Raw genomic sequence first — 17948 nt, forward strand, 5'->3', positions numbered from 1 at the left:
ACACTTGGTGCTCTGCAGGGAGGCCTGAGAACCCTCAAAGGTCCCGGCACGACCGCTCCTCCCACCACCCCCAATCTGGCTCCTTTCTGCTAAAGTCTGGTCACAAAAGAAAGAAAAAGCCATCCACACTGGCTCAGTTACGTTAGCCCAGTGCACCGACTGGCCCTTCTGCCCTTTGTGCTTATAATTTTTTTTTTAGACTCCATCCATGTGAACTGGTTGTCCCCCTCTAACACCTGCTGCCAGCCAGTTGAAAATTGTCTCCTCTTTCAGCTTCCCCATCTCACCTTAGACTTTCCAGTCCTTTAAGAAAATGACTTCGCAACTTTGAAAGACATGGTGTTCGGAGTGCTCCGGGAGAGCAAGGAAACAACGATTTATTTAGCACTTACCTTGGGGCTTCCCTCCTAGCTCAGTTGGCAAAGAATCTGCCTGCAATGCAAAAGACCGGGGTTCGATTCCTGGGTTGGGAAGATCCCCTGGAGAAGGAAACGGCCACCCACTCCAGTATTCTTGCCTGGAGAATCCCATGGACAGAGAAGCCTGGCAGGCTACTATCCATGGGGTCATAAAGAGTCCTACAGGACTTAGTGACTAGACCACCACCACCACTAAATAAAAGGCGTTGAAGTTAAATCTTGTCAAGAAATTGCCTCCATAACCCTCCGAAGTTGGTACTATTATCCCCCATTTTACATATAAGGAAACTGAAGCACAGGGCTGAAGGGAATTGCTTCCAAGTGTTTAGAATCTAATAGACCCCTCCCCCACAGAACTTGACCCAACTGCGAAGCCTTTCGTAACTGGCTTTAGTGGTCCCTAGACTGAGCTTTCAGAGAAGGCAATGGCACCCCACTCCAGTACTCTTGCCTGGAAAATCCCATGGACGGAGGAGCCTGGTAGGCTGCAGTCCATGAGGTCGCTAAGAGTCGGACACGACTGAGCGACTTCACTTTCACTTTTCGCTTTCATGCATTGGAGAAGGAAATGGCAACCCACTCCAGTGTTCCTGCCTAGAGAATCCCATGGACAGAGGAGCCTGGTAGGCTGCCGTCTATGGGGTGGCAGAGTCGGACACGACTGAAGCGACTTAGCAGGAGCAGCAGCAACCTAGACTTTTCCTCCTAAGCCTGGAAGGGAAGTGCCAAAGTTCAAGAGGCTTTGGGTGGGAGCCACAACTGCCCACTGAGTCTGCCCTCAGCAACTGCCTGGGACGAGGTACAAGATTTAGTGCTCAGTTTAGCCGGCTGTTGACCAGCCCTGAGCCTTGGGGGAGTCCGTCCACCTCTCGGTTTCTCCCTCATTTGTAAATTGGTATTCATGATAATCACCGACCCCTTCAATTGGGTCGACGTCAGAATCCGGGGAGTATGGCTGCGATACTATCAAGTGCAATGCACGGCTACGATGATCCGACGCAGGGAGCTGGGCCGGATGCCAGGCCGCGCCCAGGAGGCGGAGTTGCGAGGACTGCGGCTGGAAGGTCCCCCGATCTCCTCTGGAGCCAACTCTGGAGCAGCACTCGGTCCCAACTGTCCCGGGCCGGGTCCTCATTGAGTCTCGGGGGAAGTTTCGGGGCGCACCTGGCAGCCTGAGACTCGCCGCCCCCGGGGGACCGAGGCTGTTTGGAAAATGCTTTGCCGTCCAGAGGGCCCAGCTGGCTATTTCGAACTCACTTGGGGCCATACCCAGTTTGGGTCTGCAAAGTTCGGGGTCAAGTGTACACGGAGGTGCTGACACTCGGCTCCGGGAGAACAGTCCAGAAAACTTGTGCGCAGCTAGGGACTTTGGGTGTGCAGGCTCGCACCCCTGCGGGGCCGGGGCTCTCCGCTGAAGCAGCCGGCTTGAGGGCCCCGACTCCGGGCTGGGGGGTGGGCACTGCATTTGGGTTTTGGAAAGATTAAAGTAGGAAAAGCCCCGGTGGTGCTGTTTGCTCACTGAACTATCTTAAGACGAAGGGCACGAGGTGAGGGGAGAACTAGTGACTGAGGGGATAAATACTGTCCTGCTGTTGACAAGCCCGCCAGCCACAGGCCCTGAGGGGATTTGGGACAAGACCTCAAGGATGCCCTGGGGGAAGTGGTGGCCTTGGCTGTTAGTCCTCTTGGTTTGGGGGACAGTGGCCCATCCTGCTGTACCTCAAAATGTCCCAATCCTTACAAAGTTTTAAGTGATTCCCACCCTCTGAGCAAGCTGAAATTATGAGGAATCCTGTCTAATCTCCCCACCCCACAGCAGACAACACAGCTCTCTCTCTCTCTCTAACTCTTCAGGTCTCTCTCTTTCATTGTTTCTCTCACACATTTCACTCATTTAGTCCCTCTTTCACAGAAGTCCTGTAATCAGTGCACAGACTTGAGTCAAGTAGTTTTAGAAAGGTTTGATTCTCTATGTCTTGCCATTAACTAGCTTCTTGAACTCAGACAAGTGACTGAAGACCCCAGAACCATGTCAATGTATGGCAAAAATCACTACAATATTGTAAAGTAATTAGCCTCCAATTAAAATAAATTAATTTTTTAAAAAACACCTTTGATGAGTTTCCACATCTGTGAAAGATTAATAAATGTGCCCATCTTTACAGTTTTCAGGTAAATTAAATGAAATAGAGCCACATAATAGTGACCACTCGGTGATGGCTCTGTGTGTGTGTGTGTGTGTGTGTGTGTGTGTGCTGTGCTCAGTCGTGTCTATTTGCAACCCCATGAACTGTAGCCTGCCATGCTCCCTCTGCCCATGGGATTCTCCAGGGAAAAATACTGGAGTGGGTTGCCATTTCCTTCTCCAGGGGATCTTCCCGACCCAGGGATCGAACCCATGTCTCCTGGCTGCATCTCCTGCATTGGCAGTTGGATTCTTTACCACTGGAGCCACCTAGGAGGCCCAGTGCAAGCTACTAACCCGAATAAAGTAATCTCTACAGTAGCTTCCTCTGTAATGTGTTGGAGCAGGCAGAGTGACTAGAAGGGGTTAATGAGCTTAATCATCTTTGTAGGGTCTTGGAGATAATGGTGTGTTGTAGGAACTTACTTTTAAAATCTCTTCCAAACATGAATCTATGACTACAGCCCCTATCCTACCTGCCATCATACCAACTTAGGACAGATGCTTTTGTCCCTCAGATCCCCCAAAAGCAATTCCATTGCAAGCTAGAGATGCCCCAACTGAGCCCCTGTCTGTTCAGACTTAGCCAGGGCCAAGCTGGCACCCTCCCTTTCTATGCTAGGGCAAGTCTCATCTCTACCCAGGGCAGCCAAAGACCCTGACCCAAGGCGATCTGGACCAGCAGAAAGACTCTGCCCCTCCCTTCATTTCCATCCCAGTGTGTTCCCAGGTGAAGTGGAGATAAGAGGATTATTGTTAGCAGTCCAAAATGTGTGGCAGGAATCACAAAATGCAACCTAAGGAATTGGAAGTACCAGGTGAAGGAGAACCCATTGGGCAGGCCTTGAGCGACATGCACGGTGAGGTTGGGAGAATGTGTGGAACTCCTACAACTCCATCAGTTTTCCCTTCCTTAATCATTGCCTGGTTCTTCTCAATAGCTCAACTCAAGTTTCACCCTAACAAAGTGCCCAGAAGAATGACAATAATTCAGAATGTCTAGTCAGTCCTGGGCCTGAGCTCAGCCAGGAGCAGAGTTCTGGAAATGTGATCTCAAGACAAAGAAGGTGGTGAAGTGGAGACACAATGGGCACCGGAATGGAGTGCCCTAAACTTTCCAAGTGACCCTGGACAATTCACTTAAGCTATCTGGGTTTCTACTGAGCTCGTGTATAATCTGAGTCAACTGGATGGGATGATCTCCACAAGCCCTTCCATTCCTAAGAATCTATGACCATAGATTAAGTCAAGATCAAGTCTGTAAAAAGTCAAGATCAAGTTTGACAGCGTTGAGAGAATAACAGCATTGAGTGGCGCCAGAAGCGGGGCTGAGGGGGAGTGGATATGGCATTTCTAAGCCCTTTGGATTATATTTGAGCAGAAAAAAAAAAAAGAAAAGACAAAGTGAAGTCGCTCAGTCATGTTCAACTCTTTGCGACCCCATGAACACCAGGCTCATCTATCCATGGGATTTTCTAGGCAAGAGTACTGGAGTGGGTTGCCGTTTCCTTCTCCAGGGAACTTCCCGACCCAGGGATCGAACCCAGGTCTCCCACATTGTAGACAGATGCTTTCCGTCTGAGCCACCACTTGATCTTAGCCAAAAGGCCAAGTTTCCTAAGAAAGAGATGAAAACTCTCCATGATCCATTACTTCAAGAATCCAGATCAAGAGGAGGTGTGGCCAGGGACTTCCCTGGTGGTCCAGTTGCTAAGACTCCACACTCCCAATGCAGGGGGCCTGGGTTCAGTCCCTTGGCCGGGAACTAGGTCCCACATGCTGCAACTAAGGGTTTGCATGCCACAGTTAATGATCCCACGTTCTGCAACGAAGATCAATGGTCCTATGTGCCACAACTAAGACCTGGTGCAGCCAAACCAACAGACACACACACACACACACACACACACACACATATATATATATTAAGGTTATATAAAAATTTTTTTAAAGAGATTCAACCTGACAGAGAAAGTAGAAGCAGGTCACTATGGCCTGAGAAGGATGTCCTGACTTCCTTCCTGGGGTCACGATGATCTCAGGTTCCAGCTGAATGTGTCAACTGGAGTCAAAGAGTCTGCATACCTTAATGGCACCTATATGGACAGCATTTTATGCCTCTGGGAAATTATTCTAAACTCCAATGGTTTTGCTTGACCTTGGTTAACCTAATTGCACAGAGTGGTGTTGGTCCCCCAGGGAGTTCATTGGTTAAAAAATCAGGTGGGATCTTTTCCCTCCATCCTTTCCAAAGGAGGGCACATCTGTCTCCCAGACCTTCCAGAACCATCCAACAGTGCCCAGGTTAGCATTCGTAGGCAAGCGATTCATTACAATGAGTGTAATGTCAGAATTACATTCATTTTCACTTATGAACCATACGCTAAGTAACTCTGGAGTCCCCAAAGGCCTCCCGACATAACCAAATTCAAACACAAGGAGTATTATGACAATTAAGAATAATCTCTCAACAAGCAAGTAACGAGACATGTAAAAGATTTCTCAGTTAAGAAGAAGATTTTGGTGTAGTCCTTGCATTTGGATTTGGTTTGCACCATTTAGATTCTCATTAAATCTCTGTAACACTCAATTTAAATAGCTCATTCTTTAATCAGTGACTCTCTAACTTTAAGCGACTTGAATCACAGCGTATTTTCAGTTGCATTTTAATAGCTGCTACATTTCCTTGTGTCAAAAAGTCTGAACATGTGTGTGGAGAAAGGAAAGAGAATTCTAAACTGTTTTGGCACTAGGTGATTGTTGTTGGCTTGTATCTCTGGTAGACTGAACAGTAGGGTATTTAGACAAGCAGCCTTGTTGAATTCAGGAAGAATATATCCACACGTGGGTTCTCCTCTGCTTCTGACTTTCTGAGGAGAAGAAGAAACAGTGTGGTTAGGGTAAAAGGCTCTAAAAATATCATGGCTTTGCCTTGGCTACTAAGTAGAATTATGTGGCTTTGGCCTTGTGAGTTTAGTGTTCATGGTTGTGCATGTTTTATGCTCAGATAGTTGCTTTGAATGTAATTTTAGAGAAGTGTACTTTGCTGAGAACATTCTCTTTCTGTCTGGCTTGGAGAGGCAGTAAGCTTCTTTAGACTTCCAGGGTCAAGACTTACAATCATTGACACCTGGGACAATCTGTCAGATTTATAAAAAAAAATGAGACTTTTGGTGGACATAAGAGTAAGAGATCTCCTTTCATTGTTCAGTTGTTTCTGACTTGACTTTTCTCTGGGATTTAATTTCCTGTGTGTTTTCTACCTCATCTCAACCACACCTGAATACCATCTACAAAATATTTCCTTAGGTAGAATGCCATTCAAATTCCAATCTGGGATGTTCTGCCTCAGTTATTGAAAGACAAAGAGTCATTTGTAATTATGTTAACTGAATATTATGTACAAGAGAGTCTTCTATGCTCCTAAGAAGTGGAGAATCTTCTTAGCTCTGCACTTACTAGCTGTGTGACTTTGGCAAGTTATTCAAACTCTCCAAGCCTCAGTTTCCCCACTTATAAAAAGAATTATGTTGATGATTAAAGGGTTAGTACAGTGTCTGTACTTGTTAGTGTTGAGTAGATGCTGCTGTAAAAAAATTTTTTAATCTCTTTCTGTGTCTATAAAATAATTCCTCAGACCTGAAAAATTAGGAGCTTAAAAGCACAGGGAAAGCTTTAGTTTCAATTACTACTGAGTTGAGAGTCTAATACAATTTTAAGAAATAGTGCAGAGTAGATATACAAATCAAAAGAAGGTTAGAGTTTGGATTTTGTTATTTGCTTGGTTGTGTATCTGAAAATAAATCAGTGAGTAGTTTCAAGTATCTACTGTATGCCCCTTGCTGCACCATGAATCACAACAGATGACAACCACTTAACTCCCTTCTTCATTAGCTTGTGAACTCCTCAAGGAAGGATCAGAACCATGCCCTTCTCCTCACTGTATCCTCAGAATGAGCCAAGTGTGTGCCCTGTACTTGTGGTATAACAGTTATTCTTATTGGAACAATAGATTGTTTCGAGGTGCTAATGACATACAGAGGGCCATGATGTCATATAACATGGGAATTCTAAGTGGCCATCGCTCAAGCAGTCCTGAAACACACTATGGATGGAGCACATCGAGATGTGCAGGAATTTTCAAATTGCCTTTCTTCTGAAACTGCAAAGGAAATTGGAAAGGGCTGCCTACAGATAAGAAGAGGTTGTACTGTGAGACATACTGGTGTATCGTCTATACCATTTCTTTGTAAATCCCCAAAAGGTTTTTCACCTTATTGTCTTGTTGGCACATTCAACAAATTGAAGCCTAGTTTGCCTTTGGAGATACTTACAGACTTTTTCTTTGTGAGAATGGAGTCTTCCCACTTTTGTGTATCTGAACACTACCTTTGCTAACATATCTTTAAAAATGGAAGAGCTTCTTCAAAGTGAAAGCCTGAGTAAGTAGCCCTCTTCAGACACTCAGGTCCGGAAAGGAAGTGCAGCAGGACCCCCAAATGATGCAGGTCAACTTATGTTATGAGAAATGCCATCACACATACTAAAAAACTTTGTATAGCAGGAAGTCCCACTGATGGCAGGATTTCAAGCACTATTTATTATGGCTGAGTTCCTCTATAGCAAAGAAATTTGACACCAGACTGCAGTTTGTTCTAGCAGGATTTAACCTGTCACTGGAGCCAAAATCTGGGTCCCTGTGAGCCCTGACTGGACCATGGCTGGAGTACAGGATGAGCCATGGAGAATGGATGCCATGCGGGGCTGGTTGCAGGCCCAGCTGACAGCCCTATGTCACCAGGAGCTGAAGGTTTGGGCTGATTCACAATAAGGCTGGCGGTAACTGTTCCCTGGCTAGACCACACATTGATGTATTTGCTGCTGATGGTGAAGAGCCATCATTAACATGTATTTCAGGATGGAGTGACTCATTGCTCCTGATGATAAAGCATTTCCTACCGTGAAAATTCACTCTAGGCAATCTTGCAATGACATTTAAAAAGAAAGTCAGGAGATCTCAATATAGAACTCAGAAGTCAGGGACAATTATGCAAAATGGAGTCAAGTCACTAGACTGTTTTTAACCTAGACTCCCCAAACTGAAAATAGTGAGAGGATGTGAACTAGCCAGTAAACTTAAAAACATGTTTTAAGGGCTTGCAGCAGCAGGAGGCCACAGGAGACAGCGAGCAGCATTAAAAGAAGACATACCATCATTCTAAATAAAAGTGATGCTCTATGAATTTCTTCCCTCTAGATTGCAGAGTGCAAATATCCATAAGTTTTCACTCTTCCACATTTCTAAATTTTTTCTTTCTCTTCTCCTTTGTCTGCTATTTTAGCATCCTTCAGATGGAAAATTCTTGGACTTTTATTATTTTCTCTGTTGTAACCCTTCAATTAGTTACCGTCTCCTAATTCCTCCCCTCTAAAACCCTGAAAACATGGACGGACTCCTATTTATTTGTATAAACCTAGCTTCTTGATGAGCAGGAGATCATTTAAACATGCCTAAAGGATGTTGTCTGGACTGTGGCAGCAGCCTCTTATCTGGTCTCTCTGCTTCAGCTCACTCACATTCCATTTGTTCTACACCCATCAATTACAGAGATGAACCCTTAGGTCAAACCAATTGTACACTTAGGGGGAGGTTCGCGTTCTCTCTCTCTCGTCAGCTCGTACAGATACTGCAATGCTGCTGCTGCTACTGCTGCTAAGTCGCTTCAGTCGTGTCTGACTCTGTGCGACCCCAGAGATGGCAGCCCACCAGGCTCCACCGTCCCTGGGATTCCTCAGGCAAAAACAATGGAGTGGGTTGCCACTTCCTTCTCCAGTGCATGGAAGTGAAAAGTGAAAGTGAAGTTGCTCAGTTGTGTCAGACTCTTCAAGACCCCATGGACAGCAGCCCACCAGGCTCCTCCATCCATGGGATTTTCCAGGCAAGAGTACTGGAGTGGGGTGCCATTGCCTAAGTTCGCTTAATTATTGCAAATCTTATTATGATTTACAATAAGAACGCCTTCCATTTTGTGCTGAAATTAAGAACTGAACCCCTAGGGGTTCAATAAGACATCCCAGCATGGCCGCATTCTGCGAGACTCCCCTGGGGGAGTACGGAATGAAGCAGGGCAAAGGGTAATAGAATTTTGCCAAGAGAACGCACAGGTCATAGAAAACACCCTCTTCCAACAACACAAGAGAAGACTCTACACATGGACATCACCAGATGGCCAACACCAAAATCAGATTAATTATATTCTTTGCAGCCAAAGATGGAGAAGCTCTATACAGTCAGCAAAAACAAGAGCAGGAGCTGACTGTGGCTCAGATCATGAACTCCTTATTGCCAAATTCAGACTTAAATTGAAGAAAGCAGGGAAACCACTAGACCATTCAGGTATGACCTAAATCAAATCCCTTATGATTATACAGTGGAAGTGAGAAATAGATTTAAGGGCCTAGATTGGATAGAGTGCCTGATGAACTATGGAATGAGGTTCGTGACATTGTATAGGAGACAGAGAGCAAGACCATCCCCATGGAAAAGAAATGCAAAAAAGCAAAATGGCTGTCTGAGGAGGCCTTACAAATAGCTGTGAAAAGAAGAGAAGCTAAAAGCAAAGGAGAAAAGGAAAGATATAAGCATCTGAATGCAGAGTTCCAAAGAATAGCAAGAAGAGATAAGAAAGCCTTCCTCAGAGATCAATGCAAGGAAGTTCCAGAAAAACATCTATTTCTGCTTTATTGACTATACCAAAGCCTTTGACTGTGTGGATCACCATAAACTGTGGAAAATTCTGAAAGAGATGGGCATACCAGACCACCTGACCTGCCTCTTGAGAAACCTATATGCAGGTCAGGAAGCAACAGTGAGAACTGGACATGGAACAACAGACTGGTTCCAAATAGGAAAAGGAGTATGTCAAGGCTATATATTGTCACCCTGCTTATTTAACTTCTATGCAGAGTACATCATGAGAAACACTGGGCTGGAGGAAGCACAAGCTGGAATCAAGATTGCTGGGAGAAATATCAATAATCTCAGATATGCAGATGACACCACCCTTATGGCAGAAAGTGAAGAGGAACTAAAAAGCCTCTTGATGAAAGTGAAAAAGGAGAGTGAAAAAGTTGGCTTAAAGCTCAACATTCAGAAAACAAAGATCATGGCGTCTGGTCCCATCACTTCATGGGAAATAGATGGGGAAACAGTGGAAACAGTGTCAGACTTTATTTTTTTGGGTTCCAAAATCACTGCAGATGGTGATTGCAGCCACGAAATTAAAAGACACTTGCTGCTTGGAAGAAAAGTTATGACCCACCTAGACAGCATATTCAAAAGCAGAGACATTACTTTGCCAACAAAGGTCTGTCTAGTCAAGGCTATGGTTTTTCCTGTGGTCATGTATGGATGTGAGAGTTGGACTGTGAAGAAAGCTGAGCACCAAAGAATTGATGCTTTTGAAGTGTGGTGTTGGAGAAGACTCTTGAAAGTCCGTTGGACTGCAAGGAGATCCAACCAGTCCATTCTAAAGGAGATCAGTCCTGGGTGTTCATTGGAAGGACTGATGCTGAAGCTGAAATTCCAGTATTTTGGCCACCTGATGCGAACAGCCGACTCATTGGAAAAGACCCTGATGCTGGGAAAGATTGAGGGAGGAGGAGAAGGGGACGACAGAGGATGAGATGACTGGATGGCATCACTGACTCGATGGACTTGAGTTTGGGTAAACTCTGGGAGCTGGTGATGGACAGGGAGGCCTGGCGTGCTGCGATTCATGGGGTCGCAGAGTTGAACACAACTGAGTGACTGAACTGAACTAAAGGATGTTGAGTAAGGAATGTTTTACTATGTCCCTCTTCTCAGGGAAAGAAAAGCCCAAACCTAACATTGACCCATAAGGTTCACTGACTCATTCATTTTGATTGTGCCAGGACTGCTCCCTCCCCCATGTAAGAATTCTTTAGTAAAGTGTGAACATATGATCCAATTCTGTTCTGTTTCTTTCATGCATTATACATGCACTGGGCAGCCACCAGTATGTGTCAGGCATTGTTCTAGATGATGGAACACAAAAGATGAAGGAAGGACAGTTTCTTATCTCCAGGTGCTCAGTCTGGAGGAAAAGCAAACAAGGAAACAAGCAAATGCCATGTAGCTTTCTACATTGCTGCTGCTGCTGCTAAGTTGCTTCAGTCGTGTCCGACTCTGTGCGACCCCATAGACAGCAGCCCACCAGGCTCCCCCAACCCTGGGATTCTCCAGGCAAGAACACTGGAGTGGGTTGCCATTTCCTTCTCCAACGCATGAAAGTGAAAGGTGAGGTTGCTCAGTTGTGTCAGACTCTTCGCAACCCCATGGACTGCAGCCCACCAGGCTCCTCCATCCATGGGATTTTCCAGGCAAGAGTACTGGAGTGGGGTGCCATTGCCTTCTCCGAACTTTCTACACAGCTACATTCTAATCAGGATGTGTGAACAAGGAGATGCCATTCCTTGTTCAAAATAATCAGAAGACCTCCCAAGTTTTGAGAATGCTATGAAAATTCCAGATAGATGGAAGTGGCCACACAAGCAGTTCTTATCTTCTCCTTCCTCATTTCTCCTCTGTCTCCTTTGGGATTCTCTCACTTGGTTTCCCAATGCACCCAGTTCCTGATTCATTCATTTTTTGATTCAATAAATATGTATTGATTTTTTTTTTACTGTGTACCAAGTACTATACAACATGCTGCAGGTACTGAGATAAACACTGTTTCAGCCCTTGAGGAACTCCCAGTCTAGTGGGGAGACAAACAAGAAAAGAGCCCATTATAAGTGACAATTGCAGCATGGTTAAAGCAGATACCCTGCAACTTACCAGTCACTAGCCTATCGTGTGTTAGGCCTGTTAGGTGTTGAGTAAAATAATTATTAAAGAAGGAAATGGCAACCCACTGCAGTATTCTTGCCTGGAGAATCCCATGGACAGAGGAGCCTCATGGGCTACACCAAAAGCAACTATCGCTCACACTCACAAAATAATTATAAAAGAAATTATTGATCCAAGTTTTAAAATTTTTTACATTAAGCATCATCTAGTTTATTTATTTATTTGTCTATTCCAGGTCTTAGCTGTGGCATGTGGGATCTAGTTCCCCAACCAGGGATCGAACCAGGGCCCCCTGCACTAGGTGCATGGAACCTTAGCCACTGGACTACCAGGGAATCCCTAAACATCATCTAGTTTTAACGACTAAAATTAATGTTGTTACTGAAACTAAGATGTTTTAAATGCTTGTGATTCCAGGCACTTTACATGTATCTCTTCATTTAAAACAGTCTCCAGTTTGCAGGTTAGAAAGCACAGTCACAGAGAGCTTCAATAACTAGCTTAAGGCCCCCTGGCTAGTTAGTGGCAGGTCTGGAGTTGGACTATAAAGCCTATCTGAATCCAGAGCTCACATTTCCATCCAGCCCTCTATCATAAAGAAAAGCCAGCCTCTGCCCTCAAGATGCTCACAGCAGTGGGAAAGCTGGAGAAGGAAACAGACAATTATAACACCATGGGACGCTGGGATGAAAGTGGAGAAATATGTCTTTGCTGAGGATATTAATTAGAAAAAGGAATGAGAGTGGATGAATCTGCTTTTTTTTTAAACCAGGAAATCTCTCGTTTAGTATTTTTACAATTTAAATTATTTTAAAACTGAATTATAGTTGATAGACAATATTATATTCGTTTCAAGTCAAGTTTCTAAAAATTGCATTATTACACGCATAGGATATTATCATTTTAACCATTTTAAGTGTGCAATTTAGTGGCATTAAGCACATTCACATTGCCATGCAACCATCCATCTCCAGAACTTTTTCATTTTCCCAAACTGAAACTCTGTACCCATTAAACAATAACTTCCCTTTTCCCATTCACCCATGTCATTGGTAACCACTATTCTACTTTCTACCTCTATGAATTTGAGAATTCTATGTACCTCATGTAAGTGGCATCATATAATATTTGTCCTTTTGTGTCTTGCTTATTTTACTGAGCATAATGTTTCAAGGTTCATCCACATTGTAGCAAGGTAACAAATTTCATTCCTTTTTATGGCTGAATAATATCGCATTGTATGTATATATCATATTTTGTTATCACATTTAAGCATTTTGTTTATTCATTCATCTGTTGATAGACACTTGGGTCCTTTCCACCTTTCGGCTGTTGTGAATGCCTTTTCGGACATATAATATTGCTATGTACAAATATTTATTTGAGCCCCTGCTTTAAATTCTTTTGGAGCGGAATTGTTGGGTCGCCAGGCTCCCCTATCCTTCACTGTCTCCCAGAGTTGGTCGTATGGTTGTTTATGTTTTACCTTCTGAGAAACCACCAATCTGTTCTTCACAGTGGTTGCACCATTTAACATTCCCACCAGCAATGGATGAAGGTTCCAATTTCTTTACATCCTCACCAACATTTGTTTTCTATTTTTTAAAAAATTATAGCCATCCTAGTAGGTGTAAAGTGGAAGCTTATTGTGGTTCTAATTTGTATTTCCCTAATGAGTGATGATGTTGAACATCTTTTTATATGCTTATTGGCCATTTGCATATCTACTTTGGAAATATGTCTATTCAATCCTTTGCCCATTTTTGAATTAGGTTGTTTGTTTTTGTTGTTGAATTATAGGAGTTCTTTATATATTCTGGATATGAATGCCTTATCAGATATATGATTTGCAAATATTTTTCCCCATTCAGTTGGCTGTCCTTTTGCTTTCTTGATAGCTTCCTTTAATGCATAAAATTTCTTAATTTTGATGAACTTTTCTATTTATGTATTTTTTTTTCTTTTTTTGCCTGTGCTTTTGGTGTCATATCCATGAAGTCATTGTCAGATCATATGTTATGAAGATTTCCTCCAATGTTTTCTTCTAAGAGGTTTAAAATTTTAGGTCTTACTTTTAGGCCTTTGATGCATTTTGAGTTCATTTTTGCATATGAAGTAAAGTGAAGGTCCAATTTTCTTCTTTTGCCTGTGGGTGTCCACTTGCCCCAGTATGATTTGATGAAAAAAACACAAACTCTCCTTTCCCCACTGAACGATTTTGGCATCCTTGTCAAAAATCTATTGACTATATATGTGAGGGTTAGTTCTGTTTTGAGTGTGGTCTTCTCTCACGGTCACAAACTAGTTCCTGTGCTTAACTGACTGGGGAGGAAAAAATCATGCCCCTAAAGGCTTAAGATTGCTGAACAAAGCTTAAACAGAGAGCATTACCTCTCATCTCAATGTTGAGGACAGTATGATTCCAAAAACTTATTCTAGAGGGAGCAATTACATTCATGAGCTTTGCCTTCTACATTGTGGGTGTTGAAATAAGTATTTGTTAAACAAATATTACAGCACTTTATTCACTTAATATAGTACAATGTAATTTCTATATTTAAAGATGTCTTAGTTCCTATAAAAGCAAATGAAATTCCCGTCAAATTAGAATCTGTGACATTTTCAAATATTCTGATGACTTCTTAACTTTAAAGGAGTTTTCAGAGTTTGAAAAAGTTCAAAGAGTTCTTTGATTATTATTCTCTCACTCTCTTTTCCCCTGGCCTTTATGTTATACAACACAGTACAGATCCAGATCTCCCTTTGATAAAGATGCTATTAATCTTTCTCACACCTGGGAAGCAAGTACATAATGATACAGAGTAAACAGATTTCTTTGCATTTACACTTCCTAACATGCAGCAGTAATAGACTAAGCTTTTCATTCTTTCTCCATGCCTGTAATATAGTGAACACAGCACGAGCATAATGCAATGCTGTCTTTCAATCATGTTGCATTCCATACCAGCTATGTGACAAGATTCTCAGGTGCTCAGTGAAATAGATATATTTCAAGCAATCGTGAGGCAGAGCCTTCCCTACAGACAAATGTAGCCTAGTTCTTTCCATTGTGAACCTGATGTCATTTTTAGGAACTCATTTGAGGTTGGCGACTCAGTGATTTCCTATGGACAGACAGCCTAACAGGGTCCATTTTGTGACTGACTGCCGAGCCTCCATCAGGGAAGATCGATAGTTGGCATGGCAACGAGCTCGTTTCTCCAGAAATGAGCTCCTTTTATTAAATTTTGCCAGCTATTGATCAATTCCTGATCCACATATCAAAACATGACAAGCAGTTAATGAAACACAGAACTGGTTGAGTTAAACAACAACAACCAATATTCAAGAGAGTTAGGGCTGAATCTTTCTCTGCAAATTTGGTGCAAGGGATCTGACATGAATAGTGACTGGTATAGCATGAATCCATTTGTAAGGATATAGGTGTTCCAACACAGGAAAGTGCAGTGACTAAAATACACTTTCACAATAACTTTAAGATTGCAATTTGGCCTTTTTTCCCTCTTTAAATACTTTGAGACAAAACTGTATTTCATACCATGCATGCTCTTATTTTCCAAGTTTTATGCTGAAAGAATATCTGGCTCATCTGGGGACAGGGCTGGACATTTTTTTCCTTTAGCTATTAATGGTACCACCTTTCTACTTCCTGCAATTTTAGGCTCTCAGGCTCTGTGTGAAAGGAGGAGCTTGGAGAAGAGAAAGATTCCATTGTGAAGAATGGGCCAGACCATGGAGGTGGCTTTGACTCATTCCCTTCCCATTTTCCATTTCCTGGCCACTCCAACACAAAAAGAAGGCTGATCTATCCTGTAAGTAATGCTTTTTAGTTGAGGATCCTCAGGGGTTCATCTTCTTTCTTCCATTAACCAAGCTCATGTCACTTTAAAGAGTGAAAATAGTGGAACACGCTGGAGTATCCAAACTGCAGATTAAAACCACACAAAGGGCCTTAATGATGCCAGACAAGCCACATCCTATCCATCAAGAAAAAAATCATGCCTTAAAAAAAAGATGTGTTTCAATGCAATCCTGATTTACATTAGACATAATAATAGTTCTGCCCTCAGTTTCTTCCTATCTGATTTAATAAGATTCCATTTAATCTAAATTCTTATTACAGTGATAGATTATAGGATCGCCTTCATAACTCCCATAAGTACGCTTGCTGTAGTTTAGAAACTGCCAGCTTCTTATTTATTCATATAATATGGGGAGTACAATAACACCTCATGACAACAGTTGGGAAAGACTAGCTGGGGTTCTGTGTCATTGTGTGAGATCTGTTTGTATAATAATTTATTATCGTAAAAATAAACTTTCTTCAATAACGACCCTATAGAAAGAGCAGCCTCAAGAGCTCTGGCAGCGATTCCAAACCTGAATTAAAATGGACTATTTTGCATAGGGGAATTAGACCCACGTTACTGATAAGTGATTTCATTATGTCTGATATTATCAAAATGACTACTGGAAGAATTAAAAGTGATTAGCTATGGAGTACAAGTGGTGCCTATTTGCTTCTTGAAACGTTTGAGAACTTTAAAAACTGTAATTGGCTAAAAGCAGAGTAAAATAATCTAGGACTAATAGCTATCTTATGTATGTGTATATGGGTGTGTATGTATGTCTTTGGAGGTTTACTGGATACTTCTATAATAGTGGAGCTCTAAGTATCACTTAGAGTAAAACAGCCTTTCTTAGACATTAAAAAAAAAAAAAACACTGAGTAATTCAATCCAACTTAAATCTCTCTTTGGTCCCTGTTATGAATAACACAAATGGTACTAGGTCTGACAGGACAAAGATAGACTAGCTTTCAGTTTCAGAATCTCAAAAAAATGTTGATCTAAACAATAACGCTGCAGACTAGTAACAGCCTCACGCCCTTACCAAAATTACGCCTTGTTAGACTAATCAGATGCCCTTTTGTGACTGAGGGCTCAGCCTGTTAGGTCAAGTGGCTATTGTGGCCATCATCTAGCCTGGATGTCTCCCAGCTTTTGATTTGGTTTGTAAGGTCACCTCATGTCAGCTGGGAAGATAGGTTCTAACCCGCCCTTCTTTGTTGGCTGCACTGTGAACTCCTCAAGGACACAAACAACTGCTATTTATTCTGGAGTTCCTCCCAAAGCACAGCATAATGCCCAGCACCCAGTAATCACACAATGTATATATTTGGACTTGAAAGAGAGTTTCTAAATCAAGAGGAGTTTATCAATGAGCCTGGGGTGAAGGCAGAGTATGTGGAGTGGCAGGGGACAGTCAGATGGTTGAAGTCTCCACTTGGTGCCATCGGCAGTCTTCTTCAGTGACCTAGAGGCTGGAGTAGGGGGCTCACCTCTGTTCTCTGGGGTCACCAGGCTGGCTGGGTGAAGCAATAGACCAGTATCCACGTCTGTGTATTTCACTCTCCTTTATATGGGCAGAGGATGGGACCTGCTTGAACTATTAATAATAAAATGAAGCAGAGATGACACTGTGCCAGGTCTGGGTCTTATGATCTGGCAGTTTTTGTGCTCTTGGGAGCTTGGAGCCACCATGTCAAAAGCCCAGCTACCCTGCTGCAGAAAACATGTGGAGTCCACACGGAGAAAGAGAAGCTCTCAGACTACGTGGAGAGCAGGAGAGTTCCGGCCGTCCTGATGTGTGAGCTGAGCCTAATCTCTAGTGACCCTGACAGCTGAGTGCAGCCACACGAGAGACCCCTGGCAAGAACAGAAGAAGACCTACCCAGATGAAGCCAGCCTAAACTGAAAAATCAGGGGCAAATAAAGTGCACATTGCTGTTAGCCACCAGTACTTGAGTCACTTTGTTAACATAGCAACAGGTAACCAAAACATTTCACCAACAATATCAGGAGGACTGGGCTGTGTACAGGTGGAACCATTTTAGAGTAGATTGTGACTTTCCATCTGCAGGAAGGCTGAAAAACAAAGATAGTGTAAATTATAGAATGAAGATTTTTGTTTCGTTGGCTCTAAGGGACAAACTTTCTTAGAGTAGAGAGGAGAGAAGCTGCAAGGAAGGATGAGAATGAATAAAGTGGGCTCAGGCTTGAGTCTTGAGTTACCACCAAGGGATATATACAAAGACTTATACCTGTAATTTAAAGCCTGAAGTGGGGAGGTTGAGGCAGCTATGTGTGTTATGGTGACAAAATTAACATTTATAAAGCACTTGCTAGGTGTCAAACACTAGGCTGAATATTTTCAAGCCATGACCTCATTTAAACCTTACACCAATACCATGAAGTAGGCATTTAAAAACTTATTTAGATACCAAGACCATATGGTAATTCACAACTGTGTATCTATCATCCAGCTCAAGAAATTAAACAGGAGAAATATAGTTAAAGGCCTCTGTGTACTTCTCTGTTTGGTGGACATTTTCTCTCCAGTTCTTTGCTATTGCGATGTTCTATTTGACAACTCTGTATATGTCTTCTTG

Source organism: Ovis canadensis, chromosome X (assembly GCF_042477335.2).
Source record: "Ovis canadensis isolate MfBH-ARS-UI-01 breed Bighorn chromosome X, ARS-UI_OviCan_v2, whole genome shotgun sequence".
Lineage (NCBI taxonomy): Eukaryota > Metazoa > Chordata > Mammalia > Artiodactyla > Bovidae > Ovis > Ovis canadensis.